The sequence below is a fragment of the Apium graveolens genome, chromosome 3 (genome assembly GCF_009905375.1).
Source record: "Apium graveolens cultivar Ventura chromosome 3, ASM990537v1, whole genome shotgun sequence".
Taxonomy (NCBI): domain Eukaryota; kingdom Viridiplantae; phylum Streptophyta; class Magnoliopsida; order Apiales; family Apiaceae; genus Apium; species Apium graveolens.
Window position 1 is genome coordinate 114,811,877 of NC_133649.1, and position 20,591 is coordinate 114,832,467.

General features: G+C 35.0%; 1 long non-coding RNA gene across 1 annotated transcript; it reads left to right on the top strand.

Moving 5' to 3' along the window:
• Positions 1 to 13,591: 13,591 nt before the first annotated feature.
• On the top strand, positions 13,592 to 16,648 carry LOC141711270 (uncharacterized). The gene is made up of 3 exons (XR_012571276.1): positions 13,592 to 13,696; positions 13,824 to 13,885; positions 16,514 to 16,648. It is a non-coding gene; the product is annotated as an uncharacterized LOC141711270 (long non-coding RNA).
• The last annotated feature ends 3,943 nt before the right edge of the window (positions 16,649 to 20,591 follow it).

A 20,591-nucleotide genomic window follows, 5' to 3' on the forward strand; every position in this document is an offset into this window, starting at 1 on the left:
TAAAACTAAAATCGGGTCAGAAATATGATTTATCAATCAAAAATTGACTCAGAATGATTCGTAAAACAAGCGACCTTTCGAAACAAAAGGATTTGGGTCTCGAAAGTATTTTCATTGAAAGCGAAATATTTTTCTGAGTCTAGAGGCGTTCGTTTCGTATTAAACGGACGTACGGTTTATTATTATAAATTTTTGAACATTTTTCGGAATTAAAACGGGTCTATGAATCATTTTATAATTAAATAATAGGGTTCGAACACCCGAAAATAATTTTATAAGAATTATCGAGCCTGGAAAATAATTTAAAATAATATTTTAAAGCTCGAAACTATTTTTCGGAATTTTTAAGTCAAAAATAAATAATTAAATCTAATTAAATAATCAATTAAAATTATTTAATAAATAATTAAATTAATTAATCAATTAATATTTAAATTAATTGACTAATTAAATAATTAATTATCAACTAAAATTAATTAACTAAATAATTTGGATTTATTTTTAAATTAAAAATAAATTTTCAGAATTAAAATAATGATTTTCAAAATAAAAATGAATTTTTTTAGAAATTAAAAATAAGAATTTTGAATTATTTGTAAAAGGAAAATCCAAAAACATATTTCAGAATCTGATTTGGGGGAAAACAGGATTAAACCCGGGTTGCAACCGGGTGAAGAAAGAAAAAAGAAAAAGACGCACTCAAGGTCCTTCCTTCACTTAAATGGTCTAATGGGGCAGGGCGCATAACCTCTATCGTTCGTATACCATTTCTTACGTAACCTAGAAATGGTTACTCACTTGCAATCGTTCATTCGCGGATAATTTTTTCTTTGTGCGTCGGTAAAAAAAAACTATCCAGGGTCACGACGAACATACCGGGTTTCGCCGGCCGGTCTAAAATCCGGCGACGAACCCGGATTCTGGCCACTCAATTCAGCCCAACACAGCGATGAAACCAATTGTTTTTTACAGGGCTTTTATCCAACAGTCCTCCAGAAACATGACCCCGTCGTTCTTAGCCATCGTGGCCGCCTGCACCGTCTTCTCCGGCCGAAACGCCGCACATCGCCGGCGAGACATTCCAGATTCCGACGATCTCATTTTCAAGCTAATTTCAAGATCGTTTGTACTAGTTTTTACAGGGCTTCGATTGTATACAAGTTTCTAAGCTAAAACCAATCATCAAATCAATCTCATAATCCCTTGAATCAAACGCCTAAATTCCAATTAAGAACATTCAAACTCAATAAACCCTAATTTTAAAATCCGAGAATCAAACAACAATTTGAACTTGTTATTGAACTCTATTTTTGAAGTATAATATATGAAATTGACCAGAAAAATATGCTTTATAATATGGAATCATCAAAACACTCAGATAATCATGTCTGCAAAAATTCATATTTATTCACTAAATATTACGAGTTAAAATAATTAAATAAGAAAAATACCTTGATTTTTGCGTAAAAACGGATGATTGATTCAGAAAGAAGATTTCGAGAGCTTCGTTTTGATATGCTGCACGCCTGAATCGGAGTTCAATAACGCCTTCGTTCTTACGATTGATTCTCAGGAATGTATCGGTTTCTAGGGTTTTTCTCTATATTTACTGTATTTTTACTGGTTGTAAATGAATAAACGAAATAAATGAAATAATAAAGAGGCTATTTATATTTACGAAATATTGGTTCGCTCTGGATCATTTTGGATCGATAAATTAGTTGCTTAGCCGTTAAGTAACTACAAAATGATCCAAAAAATAGATTACTTAGCCGCTAAGTAACTACAAAATGATCCAAAAAATAGATTACTTAGTCGCTAAGTAACTATAAAAACGATACAATTTAATACCAGAATTGGATAATCATCAAAACCGGGCTTTTTATAAAACACCATATACTCAAATAATATCACATATAAACACCCAAACATCAATTCCAATTATCAGCTAATTCACCAAAATTCACATAAAAATCACATAAACAATTCCAAATAATAATAATAATAATAATATTTGAAAATATGGGATATTACATTCTCAGTGTAAGTGAGTCACGACTACTTATCAGAATTTATGTTGTTATCAGAGTATTTCTCCAGTATTCATAGAATGTGAAAAGTCACCAAAATTTTTTTTTGCTTTTCTAATGCATATTACTTAATACCAGCAATGCACTTGGGTCTTCCCTTCCACATATTTTACTCTAGATCTCAAAGGAGTACCTGACTGTTATTCTTTTCTTTTCTTTTGATAAGTGAGGCTTATCAGCACTTAGTTCATTCTTAAGATTTACTGACATCAGAATTTGACAGATAAGAAACAAGAATCTAGTTTGTGACTTAGTAATAAGATACACAAAGTAAACTTGACTAAGCTCAATATTAGAATCTGCTTGTGTTAATGAGTTTCCACATAAACAACTAATTCAAACATGGGATTTCTAGTATATTAAAGACTACTAGGTCAGCATCTAGCACAGTTATCCTTATTGGATTGAATAGTCACAGAACATTCAAAACACTTATTAGAGTATATAGATCCACATCAGATAACAATCAGCATTTAATGAATTTTCAAATTAAGCACAGATTACATATAGATAATACAATCTGTAAACACTGATCATAAAGTCTGATGCATGAGAATAAAAACTAAGCAAATTTAGAGAAAGAACCTGAAACCATTCCAAGTTCATTTACCAATCTTATAAAAGTCGCTTCACATATGGGTTTTGTGAAGATATCTGCTAGCTTGTGATCTGTTGGAACAAAATATAATTCCACTGTACCTTCATCCACATGTTCCCTTATGAAATGACACCTAATGCTGATGTGCTTTGTCATTGAGTGTTGAACTGGATTACCTGTCATAGCAATTGCACTTTGAATATCACAGTAAATAGGGATTTTAGAAAATTCTAACCCATAATCCAGTAACTGATTCTTCATCCAAAGAATCTGTGCACAACAGCTTCCTACAACAATATATTCTCCTTCTGCAGTTGATGTGGAAATTGACTTCTGTTTCTTTCTAAACCAAGAAACCAATCCGCCTCTAAGAAATTGGCAGCTTCCACTAGTGTTTTTCCTGTCTATTTTGCATCCTGCAAAATCTGCATCTGAGTAACCAATTAGCTTAAAATCTGATTCCCTAGGATACCACAATCCTAGATCAGCTGTACCCTTAGGGTACTTGAAAATTCTTTTCACGGCTATTATGTGAGGTTCTCTTGGATCAGCCTGAAATCTTGCACAAAGACAGGTAGCATACATGATATTAGGTCTACTTGTAGTTAGATAGAGTAAGGAGCCAATCATACCTCTATAGTTAGTAATATCTACTGATTTACCAGTATTCTTATCGAACTTCGTTGCAGTGGCCATGGGAGTGGATGCAGTTGAACAAACTTGCATTCCAAATTTCTTCATTAAATTTCTGGTGTACTTGGATTGACAGATAAAAGTGCCTTCTTCATTTTGCTTGACTTGAAGGCCCAGAAATTAACTGAGTTCTCCCATCATACTTAGTTGATATCTTGACTGCATTAGCTTTGCAAACTTCTCACAAAGTTTCGAATTTGTAGAACCAAATATGATATAATCAATATATATATGTACCAAAAGTAAGTCCTTTCCATGGTTGAGGTAGAATAAAGTTTTGTCAATTGTGCCTCTGTGAAATCCACTTTCCAGAAGGAATTGAGCTAAAGTCTCATACCATGCTCTTGGAGCTTGCTTGTAATAACCCCAATTTTTGGAATTTTTAAAACCCCGATGAATAGTAACTTTTGCTGACTATGCTGATTAAGAAAAATTATCAGACCACGCTATATAGGAGTATTGTCATGGAAATTCTAAGATCGTATTAGTATTCCATAAAGTAAATGAGTGTATGTAAAAGTCGTCAGAATTCGAAACCGGACACTTTCATTTTTTACCGAGATTTCACCAGACACTGAAGGAAATTAGGCTGAAGGAATAAGAATTAAGGATTTAAACTCAAGGTTTATAAAAGGGGATTAAAGAAGGAATAAAGGATATTAAGAAGGATTTATAGAGCCCCTGGCAATGAAACCACAGATAAGTTCCCTTCGAAACGATCAACGAGAATGAAACATAAACGAGTCGTAAAATAATTAAACGACTAAGTAATGCAAGAGGCAAGGAGGAGGGTCAATTAGTGCAAGATTAATGCACTTAGTTAACATCTTAATATAAGGATTAAGCTTAAAAAGATGCTTCAACCATAAGGATGAGACAAGTGGCAAAGATTATATAAGATTGATGACATCACCATGCTTATGTCACTTTCCACTAACTTAAACCAAACAATTAGTCAAGTAAATATCCTGAAATCATTTCATTTCCACCACAAGTTCAAGTCAACACAAGCTCTCATCTTCCTCCCCCATTTTCTTCTCCATTTTCGGATTTTCAAGAACACCCAAGGAAAGAAATTTCATATCTCGAGTTCTAGAGCTTCTAAATTCATGAAATTTTAACCACGGCCCCTCCATATCATGGGTAAGCGTCGTACCAAATTTTAGCCTCATCCATTGATTTTTTCAATTCTATAAAAATGTTTGAAGATGATGATGAATAGTGATTTCCAAAACTAACTTTCTTGTTCTTAATTTCTTGAATTATTCAAGCTAGATTAAGGCTATGCAAGGACTCTACCAAGCTTAGTAGCCACTCTTACACTTCAAGAAAGGTATAATATCTTCTCCCTTTTGTGTTTAAGCCATACCATTAGTTTTAAACTTGATCTTTAAGAGTTCTTTGATGATGGTTTGATTTAGAGTAGTTTATGAACTTTAAATGGATGTTATGAGTGATTATGTAAAGGGATGATTGTGAGGAGCTTGTTTTGGTGTATGATGAAATTAAAAGGCTATTTTGGATGTTATAATAAAGTGTGTTGATTGTTGGTTTGGTTTGGTATGGATGAGGTCTCGTAATAAAATTGAAAACGTTGAATTCATAGCCGCCGTAATGCCCGTTTTCCTTAGACTGTTGTACATGAATCTCGGACCAGATAACTCACTGACCAATCTGTAACTTTGCCAGGTTTAGCTAGATCATGTTGTAAGATTTGTTTTGGTATGTGGTTCGCTTGAATCCGATGTACGGTTTAGGAGAAACGACCATTTTAAGTTACGGTGTTTCGGGAATGAACCTTTACCCCTCGCTTAACTTTGAAACCTTGTTTAAGCCCCTAAAAGACTAATTGGATTACGAAACAATTATGTAAGGTGGATTAGGAAGTTGGTAAAGTACTCGCGTAAGAGTCGCCTTAAAATTCGTAATGATTAATTTATTAAAATTGGTGGAGCCGAGGGTGTGCGAACGATTAACGCAAATCGTTAAGTATATAAGCGAACGTTAGGGTCTAAGTGGATAAAGACTAGTTTCTTAAGCGACCGTGGTTTAATTCCGGCTTATGTTATTGTTCATAGGTTACCGGACCCACTCTAAGCTTAGGTCTACCCCGGAGCACCCAGGCAAGTTTTCTACCCATTACATTGTTGTTGTGATGTAAATATATGTATTTGCATTATCTTGTGACAGATGCATGATTGTTATTAGCAAATCTTGGGATATATTGGAGCATGCTGATATGGTTTATATGCCTGCCTGTTTCATAATCTTGATATCTAATTGTTGATTCAATGCTTATAAACTGCATAATACCTATGCTAGAGATAAGCAGTAGCTGCGTATACCCTTAGTATAGGGGACCCGAATGTGAACATTTTTCTAAACCGGGAGTCGATATTCCCGAGTATAGTATATGTATATATATAAATATAAATAGTTTTCAAAACTATTAATCGGATAAGGTTTATTCGATAACTTTATTTTATTTAATGAATATTATTTTGAATATTCATTCGAGGGCTTATGACACCGCTGCTTTTTTTTTAATAATATTCTTTATTTTATTAAAGAATAATGTTTCGATAATCAAACTTATTTTCGATTATTCAAATAAAGATCGTACTTTCGTATAAGTATATCTTTGGTTATTTATTATTCATTTCAAGTATGAGTATTAAAACTTCTACTTCAATTATTTTTATAGAGATTATCCTTTATGGGAATATTATTTAAATAATAATATTCAGATATTCTCCAACATATCGGGACTGATTTATTTTATTAAATCAGCATTACTCCAAACATTCTTAAAAATGTTTTCGAGTCTTCAAAATGATTTTGAGAGTTAGAGCGGATCCCAAAACTCAATTTTATATTTAAGATTTTCCTTTCAAAGGGGATTTAAATACCGGCTCTGTGGTGTATTTTATATTCGCAACAAGGTTGCTGTTTTGAGAAAACATTTTGATTACTTGCCCAACGTTCGGGAAGTAAGTCCATCTATTTAAGTCGGCATAAGCAACATGGGCTCAGTGGGCGTCCATGAAAGTGTAAGTGGCTCAGTGGGAGTCCATCAATGCATAAGTGGCTGAGTGGTAGTCCAGCATAGGTCCTAATGCGGCCAGGGTGATGACCAGTGGGGAATTCGTCCATCTACTAGTAGAAAAGGTTACTTATTGGTATCTTCGCCTGATCAACAAGATATCAGGTTTATGCCAAAATTCTTTTCTTTACAAATTCATTGGATATTAAAACTCTTTTTATAATTTTCATAATAGAGGTTTTCAAGGAGTGTATGAGAGATATATATATAGGTGAATATATATATATATTGGGACTTAATGAAGTATCTCATAACTTCATTTCTTTCAAATGATATGTCAAAGATTGAATCTATTCAAGTCTTATCTTGTAGTCTCATCTGTGTGATGACCTTTTGAAATTGATTATAACTTGAACGGTGGTAGTTCAAGTAGTATTTGGAAAAGATATAAGTATATTGGAGTATCTTGTAACTTCATCTTTTCAACTTATATCTAGTTAATGATTATCTTATGCATGACAAAGATTTTCAGAAAAATGTTGAGACAAGGTTAGATATATGAGATCACCTTGCAACGATATTTTTATACAGTTATAAACTGGAACCCTATGTATATTATGCATGGAAGAGGATTTCCAAGATTTTGAAAAGTATATATACATATATACTGATTATTTTGTGACTTGGTCGCGTTAAGATATCAAACTTGGTTCATTTCTTCTTGACCAAGACTTTCATGAGTACTATGAGAATGCTCATATATTGTAAATCATTATACATATTATTTTGGTGGGCTTGTTGCTCACCCTTGCTTTCTTCTTTCATCACACAACAACAGATATACAAGAAGGACAGGACCAAGCTCCCAATTAGCGAGCGGATAGGAAATGTTCCATAATTTCCTATAGGCGTTGATGTCGTTGTAGTTGAGGTAGGAATTACCAATAGGCTAGGCTTTCAACTTTTGTTGTACCAGACTTATTTATATTATGAATTGTAATAATGGAAAGGAATATGTAAATTTATTCAGAAACCTTTTTAAGGTGTAATGGTTATAATTGTGGAATAAAATGACTTGTGTTATTTTTGGTATTCATCTCTGAGACTATAACTTGTGGTGTGTGTGTATATTGTGGGGTCACAGTACGCAGTAGTTGGTTGATTATTAAGATTAAGTATTATTAAGGGAAATGGAACTCGTGACAACCCGGATCCCCGACCCCGAATTTGGGGGTGTTACAGAAATGGTATCAGAGCTAAGCGTTATAAACCTCAGAGATGATGCGTCGTTAAAATGATAAGTTCGCTAAGATAATAAGAACTTTTGCCAAGTTCATAGTCGGACTACCTAACGTAGTACTGCCAGTTAAAACCCTTATGGGAACCCTTATAAATATCGTGATAAAAGTGTAGCTCGTTATCGTATATGGTAGTGGGACTCCGAACCCTGAAGTCCAAGAGCAATAATATGATGAGGTTTTACTACATATTGGGGATCAGATTGTGGATCCAATGGAGCACCCTAATGAGGGACCAGATGATATTCATATTGAGGATGTAGCGGTTGAGGATGTTGTCCCAGAAGGGATTGTTGCTGAGAAGGATCCCGTGGAGGATCCTAACAAGACTAAAAAGATGGTCGCTGAGGAATTGATAACCATGGTTAGAGCGACTACCAGAGGTAGGATTGGCCGATCACTACCGGAGGTTCGTTCAAGTTGGCAAAGATCGCATCCCCTGTAACGCGGCTTACTCATAAGACTGAGAAGTTTGAATGGACAAAGAAATGCGAGAACAGCTTCCAAGAACTGAAGCAAAGATTGGTGATGACCCCTCTGTTGGCGTTGCCAGATGGAAAAAAGGAGATTTTGTGATTTGAAGTGACGCTTCACACAAGGAATTAGGGTGCATGCTTAGACAGCACGACAAGGTATTCGTGTACGCGTCAAGACAATTAGGGGAATATAAAGTTTGATATCCCACCCATGATCTTGGGCTCACAGAAATAGTTTTGCCCAAAAGATAGGAGGCACTACTTATATGGAGAGAAGTGCGAGATTTACACAAACCATAAGAGTTCTAGTACATTTTCACGCAAATAGAGCTCAACATGACCAGAGGAGGTGGTTAGATCTAATCAAGGATTACGATTATGAGATTCTTTATCATCCAAGAAAAGCCAATATGGTGGCTAAAGCCCTTAGTAGAAAGGTGAGACTCAAGATGATAATGTCTTCGGAAGAATTGGTAAGAGATTTCAAGAAAATGGAAATAGAAGTGAAGGTAACCGGAGCTGGTATCGAAAAACTGTTTGAGATTGTAATGCAGCCCGAATTATTGGAAAAGATCATTTTGTGCCAAGAAAAAGTGATGAATGAAGGCATAGATCCAATGACGGGAGAAGAGATTAATATCGAGAAAGATGATAAGGGAATAATGAGGTATTCTGACAGAATTTGGGTTCCAAACGTTCAAGAGCTTAAGGATGGGATCTTAGATTAAAACTATAGTTTGAGGAATAAGATTTAAGACAAAACCTGAATGTGATAGTCAGGGAGGTCGCCAAAAAAAAAAAGAAAAGGAACTTATAACATAATAAAGCGGAAATCAAGGATTTTAACGTATAAAATAACCCCGATTATGGGAAAAGGATGAAAAATTTCATAATGAGAAAACAGAAGTCAAGCAAGATAGGAAGAACCAGGATGGTACTTCTATTGGGCAATCCATGGATCTGCCTAAACAAAACTTATACTATTATCCCCAACGACCACCCTGAGGAAACAATGCGGTGAGAAATTCTTTAAGGACCTTTAAGTCGCTAAGCTCTCAGAGTTCCAAGAAACAAGCTGACCCAGTCGAGGCAAGAGCCTGGCTAAAGGAAATATGGGAAACATTTGAGATTCTAAATGATTGACGAATTATAAAAGACTGTTTTTGTCACTTACCCTCCTAAGAGAGAGGCCACCCGCTGGTGAAAGGCCAAGAAAAGCACGGAGCCAGAGGTTATAATAAACTGATTAAAGTTCAGTCAATTGTTTTCGGGAAAGTACTTCCCAAGGTTATGGAGGTAGTGCAAAAGCTTTAGAGCCAGAACAAAGGCGGACGAGTATGATGAATTATGAATCTAAGTTGTAAAAGTTGTCAAGATTCATTATGAGGACACGAATCCAGAATGACAGGATGCTTGAAATCAATGCTTATGTCATGTTGGTTCATGTAATGGTTGTAATTGAAACGAAAATAAAAGACTGAAAGGGGAATGAGTATAAAGGGATATAAAGGAAATAGAGTTGAGAAGTGATAAGGGAGTTAGGTATGGGAAATCCTAAGAAACCCTTGCAATAAATATAGAGAAGTGTGTCATCATCAGCGCGATGGTGACTGATCATGAGATAAATTCAAGGTTGAAGGCGTAAGCGATACGTATAATTAATCCCCTTTAAGTTGAGAGTATTCGATGAAACTTTGAGATAGACCGATGAATTAATAAGGAAACACAGTTGAGCTGAGGAGACAGGATAACAAGATATTAGCAAAATGGGATGAAGGAAGTGACCTTCAAGAATGGGAAGTGTATGTAAGACCTGTGACTTGATGCCCAAAAAGGGAGACACCAAGTATAGAAGATATATCAACATTGAGATGACTATTGAGATAAACAACAAAAGTAAATGAGGATTTAGTAAAAAGAAGTTCACGTTGAACATGACCAATATCTTCCAGAACATCCCTGTTATCATTACCAAATCAGGCAAGAAAAGTGGATAACTGTTGTTATCTTTTGGAGGCCATATGGATTGACCTCAGTTTGGAAAAGGATGTTACCATGACACTAAGTATAGACTATCGAGGTGGGAATGATTGAATGAGATACCCTTGTCAGGGATATATGAATTGATTTATTAATGGAAGAGTGGAAGTACCTCTTAAAGGTGGAATTAAGGATATAACCTCGATAACTTGAGATAAACCATGGAGGGAATGCATAAAGGTTGGCATTTTACCCTTAATAGGGATAATATGAGTTTTGACAGTATGAAGTGGAAAGGATTAAGATAACACCAACCTTTAAAGATCAGTGGAGAAAGTTTTCAGAACTATATAGACAATGGTTCTAGTATTAGTAAATGGTATCTTAATATGCCATGTACCTAGGGAGTACCGGATGAAGGATTTAAGGATAACCTTAGAGGTTTTACAAGGAGAAAGGTAATATTCAAAGTTCTCAAGAATAGAAATTTTGATAAAGCAAATATGACGTAATAATAATAATGCCAAGTGGGGCACATGAGAAAGTATAGATTGAACAAATGAAGGTCAAGATTGGTAAAAACAAGAAGGATCTAAGATAAAAGATGTCCTAAGTATGACCGAGAGTCAGTCGTGACAATGTTAACCTCTAAAGACTGAGGCAATAACTATTGGAAAAAAATGATGATATTTTTTTTTCTCACCAAAGCGTAAGGAAGAGCGTTTTCGCACAAGCAGTGATTGGAAATGAGGTAGAAAATTTAGTTGGAGATCATTCAAAAGACATTGATTATAAGGAACTATTACTATCAGGAAAGGCCAATGAGGTGGCTGACACTCTAAGTGTAAGAGAGCAATTATAGGCGCTCGTGCCAGAGGAATACAGTGATGATGGTTAAAGTTGTGAAGGTTGTATTATGCTGTGAAAGATTGACATTCCTTCTGATGATTGTGCGTTACTCAACCGTAATAGTAGTTTGGTAAAGATTTAATTCATGTAGCGCTGTGAGCGGGCTACCTATCTTAGAAGGTCCTATCTTGAGATAAGCCAGGACCATGTTACGAAAGGACTAAATGAACCTTTGAGCTTCATGTCTCCTAATAAAGACATATGGTTAATAATGGTATTAGCCTGCTATCGTTGCTTTTATTGAAACTCTTCTGCAATTTTATCTGCTTCATGTCATATATGTACGTCACGATCAGGAGTGTTCTTCATGAATCATGAATGGTGATTATGTTACCTCCTTAGAAGGATTCGATACAATATGTATGGACTCCATACGGTTAGCTATTAAGATTTCATGGAAAATGAATGACTACAGTAGGTCAACGGTGGACCATAGTAATGCAGGAATGATTCAGGCACGTGAAATACGATGCTATAATACTTGATGTTGATATATATATATACGTATATGTTTTGTTCTCCTATGACAAACCTTAATAGTTCAGAGGTAGATTCCAAGCCAGATATTTTGTGGCAGTATATTTTATATATATACAATTCTCTTCAATTCGTTCTTTTCTCTCCTTTTCATTTCATATAAGCTGAGAAGAACGACCCTTCCAGAAGGGGAGGTATTTCCGAATGACTATCTATCTGTGTGATAGAAGCCTAGTAGGATACCATCTATTTTTTAATTGCTTGTCAAGTACTAAAGGCTGGCCACCTTCTGTACTAACTATGCGATGTAACAAGTGTTCATGATCATAGTGATCTCTCAATAAAATCTTTTACTTCTATACGATGGATCAAGCTTTCGAAGATGGAAGCAGCTAGAAAGGAAGTAGTATCAGTGCGGTGGTATTCCGAATCTAACGCGTTCGTGATACTAAGGTTGACGCAATTATTAAAAGGTTATAGAATGCTAATGAGCAAAAGTGTAACCAGTATACTATTATGTACAACAGATAGTAATGACTACGAACTGGAAAAGAATGGGTATTGAGAAGCAAAACCTGTAGCGCAAGAAGCTATGATGAGAGTCTGTGCGATAGACTTGAAAGAAATTGGAATGATCACTTAACACGGATTGAGTTTTCTTACGACGATAGATCATATGTCATTATCGAGATGTCGCCTTATGAGATCCTTGAGGGAAGACAATGTCGATCTCCCTTATGTTAGGATGAAGTTATAGAGCGCAAGATGCTCGGACCAGCAGTAGTCCAAAGGACCAGGGATATAATAGATCAATCAGAGGACGGCTAGTAGTAGCCCAAGATGGACATAAGAGGTATGCTGATTTGACTCGAAAGGACAAAGAGTATTATGAAATAGGGGACCTAATAATGTTAAAGGTATCCCTTGGAAAGGATTGATGAGGTTCGGAAAGAAAGGATAGCTAAGTCTACAATTGTTGGACCCTTGGAGATATTAAGACATATTGGGAAGTTAGCATATGAGTTAGCCCTACCCCCGAACCTGTAGCAAGTTCATAACGTGTTCGACGTATCAATGTTAAGGAAGTGTAATCCAGATGCCAGATAACAGGGGCATATGAGCGCATAGGCATGCAACCAGACGTAACCTATATAGAGCAACCAGGAAGGGTTATCGATCGAAAATGAACAAGTGCTTAGAAGAAGAGTTATCATGCTAGTCAGGGTTTGTGGCAGAACCACAATGTGGGAAAATTGACTTGAGAGTTAGAAAGTGCAATGCTAAGAAAGTATCCCCATTTATTTTCTATCTGATTCCGGGACGGAATCCTTTTAAGGAAGAGAGACTGTAATAACCCAATTTTTGGAATTTTTGAAACCCCGATGAATAGTAACTTTTGCTGACTATGCTGATTAAGAAAAATTATCAGACCACGCTATATAGGAGTACTGTCATGGAAATTCTAAGATCGTATTAGTATTCCATAAAGTAAATGAGTGTATGTAAAAGTCGTCAGAATTCGAAACCGGACACTTTCATTTTTTACCGAGATTTCACCAGACACTGAAGGAAATTAGGCTGAAGGAATAAGAATTAAGGATTTAAACTCAAGGTTTATAAAAGGGGATTAAAGAAGGAATAAAGGATATTAAGAAGGATTTATAGAGCCCCTGGCAATGAAACCACAGATAAGTTCCCTTCGAAACGATCAACGAGAATGAACAACAAACGAGTCATAAAATAATTAAACGACTAAGTAATGCAAGAGGCAAGGAGGTGGGTCAATTAGTGCAAGATTAATGCACTTAGTTAACATCTTAATATAAGGATTAAGCTTAAAAAGATGCTTCCACCATCAGGATGAGACAAGTGGCAAGGATTATGTAAGATTGATGACATCACCATGCTTATGTCACTTTCCACTAACTTAAACCAAACAACTAGTCAAGTAAATATCCTGAAATCATTTCATTTCCACCACAAGTTCAAGTCAACACAAGCTCTCATCTTCATCCCCCATTTTCTTCTCCATTTTCGGATTTTCAAGAACACCCAAGGAAAGAAAATTCATATCTCGAGTTCTAGAGCTTCTAAATTCATGAAATTTGAACCACGGCCCCTACATATCATGTGTAAGCTTCGTACCAAATTTTAGCCTCATCCATTGATTTTTCAATTTTATAAAAATGTTTAAAAATGATGATGAATAGTGATTTCCAAAACTAACTTTCTTGTTCTTGATTTCTTGAATAATTCAAGCTAGATTAAGGCTATGCAAGGACTCTACCAAGCTTAGTAGCCACTCTTACACTTCAATTAAGGTATAATATCTTCTCCCTTTTGTGTTTAAGCCATATCATGAGTTTTAAACTTGATCTTTAAGAGTTCTTTGATGATGGTTTGATTTAGAGTAGTTTATGAACTTTAAATGGATGTTATGAGTGATTATGTAAAGGGATGATTGTGAGGAGCTTGTTTTTGTGTATGATGAAGTTAAAAGGCTATTTTGGATGTTATAATGAAGTGTGTTGATTGTTGGTTTGGTTTGGTATGGATGAGGTCTCGTAATAAAATTGAAAATGTTGAATTCATAGCCGTCGTAATGCCCGTTTTCCTTAGACTGTTGTACATGAATCTCGGACCAGATAACTCACTGACCAATCTGTAACTTTTCCATGTTTAGCTAGATCATGTCGTAAGCTTCGTTTTGGTATGTGGTTCGCTTGAATCCAATGTACGGTTTAGGATAAACGACCGTTTTAAGTTACGGTATTTCACGAATGAACCTTTACCCCTCGCTTAACTTTGAAACCTTGTTTAAGGCCCCTAAAAGACTAATTGGATTACGAAACAATTATGTAAGGTGGATTAGAAAGTTGGTAAAGTACTCGCGAAAGAGTTGCCTTAAAATTTGTAACGATTAATTTATTAAAATTGGAGGAGTCGAGGGTGTGCGAACGATTAACACAAATCGTTAAGTATAAAAGCGAACATTAGGGTCTAAGTGGATAAAGTCTAGTTTCTTAAGCGACCGTGGTTTAATTCCGGCTAATGTTGTTGTTCGTAGGTTACCCGACCCACTCTAAGCTTAAGTCTACCCTGGAGCACCCCGGCAAGTTTCCTACCCGTTACACTGTTGTTGTGATGTAAATATATATATATATATATGCATTATCTTGTGATAGATGCATGATTGTTATTAGCAAATCTTGTGATATATTGGAGCACGCTGATATGGTTTATATGCATGCCTGTTTCGTAATCTTGATATCTAATTGTTGATTCAATGTTTATAAACTGCATAATACCTATGCTAGAGATAAGCAGTAGCTTCGTATACCCTTAGTATAGGGGACCCGAAGGTGAACATTTTCTAAACCGGGAGTCGATATTCCCGAGTATAGTATATGTATATATATAAATATAAATAGTTTTCAAAACTATTAATCGAATAAGGTTTATTTGATAACTTTATTTTATTTAATGAATATTATTTTGAATATTCATTCGAGGACTTATGACTTTGCTTATTTTATTTAATGAATATTATTTTGAATATTCATTCGAGGGCTTATGACTCCGCTCCTTTTTTTTAATAATATTCTTTATTTTATTAAAGAATAATGTTTCGATAATCAAACTTATTTTCGATTATTCAAATAAAGATCGTACTTTTGTATAAGTATATCTTTGGTTATTTATTATTCATTTCAAGTATGAGTCTTAAAACTTCTACTTCAATTATTTTTATAGAGATTATCCTTTATGGGAATATTATTTAAATAATAATATTCAGATATTCTCCAACATATCGGGACTGATTTATTTTATTAAATCAGCATTATTCCAAACATTCTTAAAAATGTTTTCGAGTCTTCAAAATGATTTTGAAAGTTAGAGCGGATCCCAAAACTCATTTTTATATTTAAGATCTTCCTTTCAAAGGGGATTTAAATACATGCTCAAAACCTGAGGGATCCGGCTCTGTGGTTTATTTTATATTCACAACAAGGTTTCTGTTTTGAGAAAACATTTTGATTACTTGCCCAACATTCGGGAAGTAAGTCTATCTATTTGAGTCGGCATAAGCAACATGGGCTCAGTGGGCGTCCATGAAAGTGTAAGTGGCTCAGTGGGAGTCCATCAATGCATAAGTGGCTGAGTGGCAGTCCAGCATAGGTCCTAATGTGGCCAGGGTGATGACCAGTGGGGAATTCGTCCATCTACTAGTAGAAAAGGTTACTTATTGATATCTTCGCCTGATCAGCAAGATATCGGGTTTATGCCAAAATTCTTTTCTTTACAAATTCATTGGATATTAAAACTCTGTTTATAATTTTCATAACCGAGGTTTTCAAGGAGTGTATGAGATATATATATATAGGTGAATATATATATATCGGGACTTAATGAAGTATCTCGTAACTTCATTTCTTTTAAATGATATGTCAAAGATTGAATCTATTCAAGTCTTACATTGTAGTCTCATCTGTGTGATGACCTTTTGAAATTGATTATAACTTGAACGGTGGTAGTTCAAGTAGTATTTGGAAAAGATATAAGTATATTGGAGTATCTTGTAACTTCATCTTTTCAACTTATATCTAGTTAATGATTATCTTATGCATGACAAAGATTTTCAGAAAAATGTTGAGACAAGGTTAGATATATGAGATCACCTTGCAACGATATTTTTATACAGTTATAAACTGGAACCCTATGTATATTATGCATGGAAGAGGATTTCCAAGATTTTGAAAAGTATATATACATATATACTGATTATTTTGTGACTTGGTCGCGTCAAGATATCAAACTTGGTTCATTTCTTTTTGACCAAGACTTTCATGAGTACTATGAGAATGCTCATATATTGTAAATCATTATACATATTATTTTGTTGGGCTTGTTGCTCACCCTTGCTTTCTTCTTTCATCACACAACAACAGATAGACAAGAAGGACATGACCAAGCTCCCAATTAGCGAGCGGATAGGAAATGTTCCGCAATTACCTATAGGCGTTGATGTCGTTGTAGCTGAGGTAGGAATTACCAATATGCTAGGCTTTCAACTTTTGTTGTACCAGACTTATGTATATTATGAATTGTAATAATGGCAAGGAATATGTAAAGTTATTCAGAAACCCTTTTAAGGTGTAATGGTTATAATTGTGGAATAAAATGACTTGTGTTATTTTTGGTATTCATCTCTAAGACTATAACTTATGGTGTGTCTGTATATTGTGGGGTCACAGTACGCAGTAGTTGGTTGATTATTAAAAATTATGTATTATTAAGGGAAATGGAACTCGTGACAACCCGGATCCCCGACCCTGAATTTGGGGGTGTTATATTGCTTAAGGCCATAAAGTGCTTTGTCAAGCCTGTAGACATGATAGGGAAATTTAGGATCTACAAAGCCTGGAGGTTGTTCAACATATACCTCTTCTTCCAATTCTCCATTGAGAAAAGCACTTTTCACATCCATTTGAAAGACTTTAAACTTCTTGTGAGCAGCATAAGCCAAAAAGATCCTTATGGCTTCTAATCTAGCAACTGGTGCAAATTTTTCACCATAATCAATACCCTCTTGTTGAGAGTAGCCTTTAGCAACCAGTATTGCTTTATTCCTTGTAATTATTCCATCACTGTCAGTTTTATTTCTGAATACTCATTTTGTGACTACAACAGATCTGTTCTTTGGTCTTGGCACTAGGGTTCAGACTTTATTTCTTTCAAATTCATTTAACCCTTCCTGCATTGCTTGCACCCAACCAACATCTTGAAGAGCTTCTTCCACTTTCTTTGGTTCAGTATAAGATAGAAAAGAATGATAGAGACATTCATTTGAAGTTGCAGTTCTAGTTCTAACACATGCTTCAGGATCTCCAATGATTAAATCATTACAGATGGAAGTTGATCTCTAGAACTGGATCCTTCCCCATGATCTATACTGTCTCCATCAGCATTTTCTGATGCTCCCCCTGTAGTTATGCTCTCTAAGACTTCAGAATTTGAGATTGATTTTTCAGGAGTTGAAGAATCAGAGCTTCCAGAATTATCAGTACTTGGCTCATCAGAACTAGATGAATTAGAACTTGAAGAGTCAGTGACAGGTTCTGATGCTTCTCAAGAGTCTTGAGATGTGGTAGGATCTTCCACTTGCTCTCCCTGGACAGGTGCATTTTCCTTTGGAGTTGTTACCACAGTTTCAATGACATCAGAACTTAATCCAACAGAACTTACAGGATCTGGATTTAAGTCATTAGAATTTCCAGAATCAGAATTTAAATCTTCATTCTCAAATCTCAACTGATCATGATCATCGGAATCTTCAAGTCCAGTAATCTTCTTATCATCAAAAGAGACATTGATAGATTCCATGACAACCCTTGTTCTTAAATTGTAGACTCTGAAGGTTTTGTAGAAATTGGATATCCAACAAAGATTCCTTCATCAGCTTTTAGATCAAATTTTGACAGCTATTCAGGATGAGTCTTAAGAACAAAACACTTGCAACCAAATACATGAAAGTATTTCAGATTTGGCTTCTTTTTCTTCACCGTCTCATACGGTGTTTTTCCATGCTTGTTTATGAGTGTAGCATTTTGAGTAAAACAAGCAGTCTGCACAACTTCAGCCCAAAAATAGGTTGGCAACTTTGCTTCATCAAGCATAGTTCGTGCAACTTCAATCAGAGTCCTGTTCTTTCTTTCTATAACTCCATTTTGCTGTGGAGTTCCAGGTGCAGAAAATTCTTGTTTGATTCTATGCTTTTTTTAGAACTCTTCCATAATCGAATTCTTGAACTCAATGCCATTATCAATCCTTATTATTTTAACAGAATCTTTGACCAACTTATCCAGCTGTCTGACATGATCAGTTAGAGTAAATGCAGTTTTAATTTTCTTGTGCAAGAAGTACACCCAAGTGTACCTTGTGAACTCATCCACTATAACCATATCATATTTTTTCTTTGCAATAGACATGACATTTACTAGACCAAATAGATCAACATGCATTAGGTGATAAGGCTCAAGAATTGATGACTCAGTTTTGCTCTTGAAAGAAGATTTTCTTTGTTTTGCCTTCTGACATGAATCACAAAGGCCATCAGGAGCAAATACTGTTTTTGGCAGTCCTCTCACAAGATCTTTCTTTACAAGCTCATTTATATAGTTTAAATTTAAATGAGAGATTTTCTTGTGCCAATTCCAGCTTTCTTCAATTGATGCTCTACTCAACAGACAGATAGCGGAACCATCAGTACTTGTTGAAAGTCTCGTTTCATAAATGTTACCATGCCTATAACCTTTCAGAACCACTTTGCCTGTAGAATTACTTATAACTTCACAGTGTTCTTTAAAGAAATCCACATGATAACCTCTGTCACAGATTTGACTTATACTCAACAGATTGTGTTTAAGTCTTGAGACTAGAGCTACTGATTCAATGATGACATTCCCAAGATTGATCTTGCCATATCCCAGAGTTTTTCCAATGTTGCCATCTTCATAAGAAACTCCTCAGCTAGCTTTCTCCACAAAGTCTGATAGCAGGGCTATATTTCCAGTCATATATCCTGAACATCCATTATCCATAACTAGGATGTTCTTCCTGTTGCCCTGCAATCACAAAGACCACTAATGGTTATTTTTAAGGACCCAGGCTTGCTTGGATCCTTTGGCCTTATTAAGTTTATTAACATTTGCAGCGGATTTAACATCAGAATTTTTGCTAACATTTTCTTATCAGATTTTACAGTATCAGAGTTTGCATCATACTTTACACTAGAAGGAATTAAAGCAACTTTCTTTAAAGAAGGTTTTATCTGATAATAATCATAATACAAACTATGATATTCCTTACAAGTATAAATGGAATTCCATATACTACCACAATGAAAACAAGGATTTTGTGGCTTAAACCTAACAGACTGACTCTTAACTCCTGACTTAGGTGGTAAAGAGTTTATATTCTTATTCTTCCTGCAAAAAGAAGCAAGATGGTTAGAGTTTCCACAGTTATAGTATTTCTTTCTAGGAGCATTAGGAATAGGCATATAATTGTTGCTTTTATTCACACCTTCATTTCCATTCCTATTTTTCTTAACTTCCTTTACCTTGTTCATACTGGTAAATTCTTTCAGCTTATGTTTAAGTTGCTTCTTTATCATTAAGCCTATGTTAACTTCAGTTGATTTATCCTGTTCTAATTTGTCAGAAGTTGACTCTGCTATCACTTCTGTCTCAATATCTTTCATCTTTTCAGAATTAGACTTTACAGTTATAGCTACAAATTTAACAGGATTTATCTTTGGCTTAGTAGTCTGGTTAATAATAATTGGCTTAACTTGTTCGGTTCCTTTTTCACTTTTATGATCTCCATAACCTAAGCCCTCTTTACAGTTTCCACTATTTAGTATATCCTAAGTTGCTCTACCATAGTTAGTCCAAGTCCTGATAATCTCTCTCTCCTTTTTTAACTCAGTTTTTAGAGATATATTCATTTTCAGCAATTCATCTCTAACATAAAAGGCATCATCTCTTTCTTTCTGAGTTTGATGGAACATGACTAAATCTTTTTCTAAATAATCATTCCTTTTTTTAAAAGCAAGATTTTCAGAAGTTAATCTTTCACATGTTAAAGTTTGATCTCTGTAACTAATAAACATGGTTTTAAGATATAATCTCAACTCAGCAATATCATCAGTATGAAATGCATAAGTTGTTTGAGGTACCTTTAACTCAGCAACATCAGAACTGCTATCAGCATTTGCCATCAAGGCATAGTTCTCCTCATCTTCAGAATCTGAAGTGTATGTCCAACTTTTCTTCTTTGTGACAAGAGCCTTGCCTTTGTCACTCTTTCCTTTCTTGCAGTCAGGAGATATGTGGCCTTTCTCACCATAGTTGTAGTATTTGACATTTGAGTAATCTCCTCTGTCAGACTTTTCTCCTTTGCCTTCAGATTTTCTGAAGCCCTTCTTATCAGAACTTCTACCTTTCCTAGAAAACTTCTTTCCCC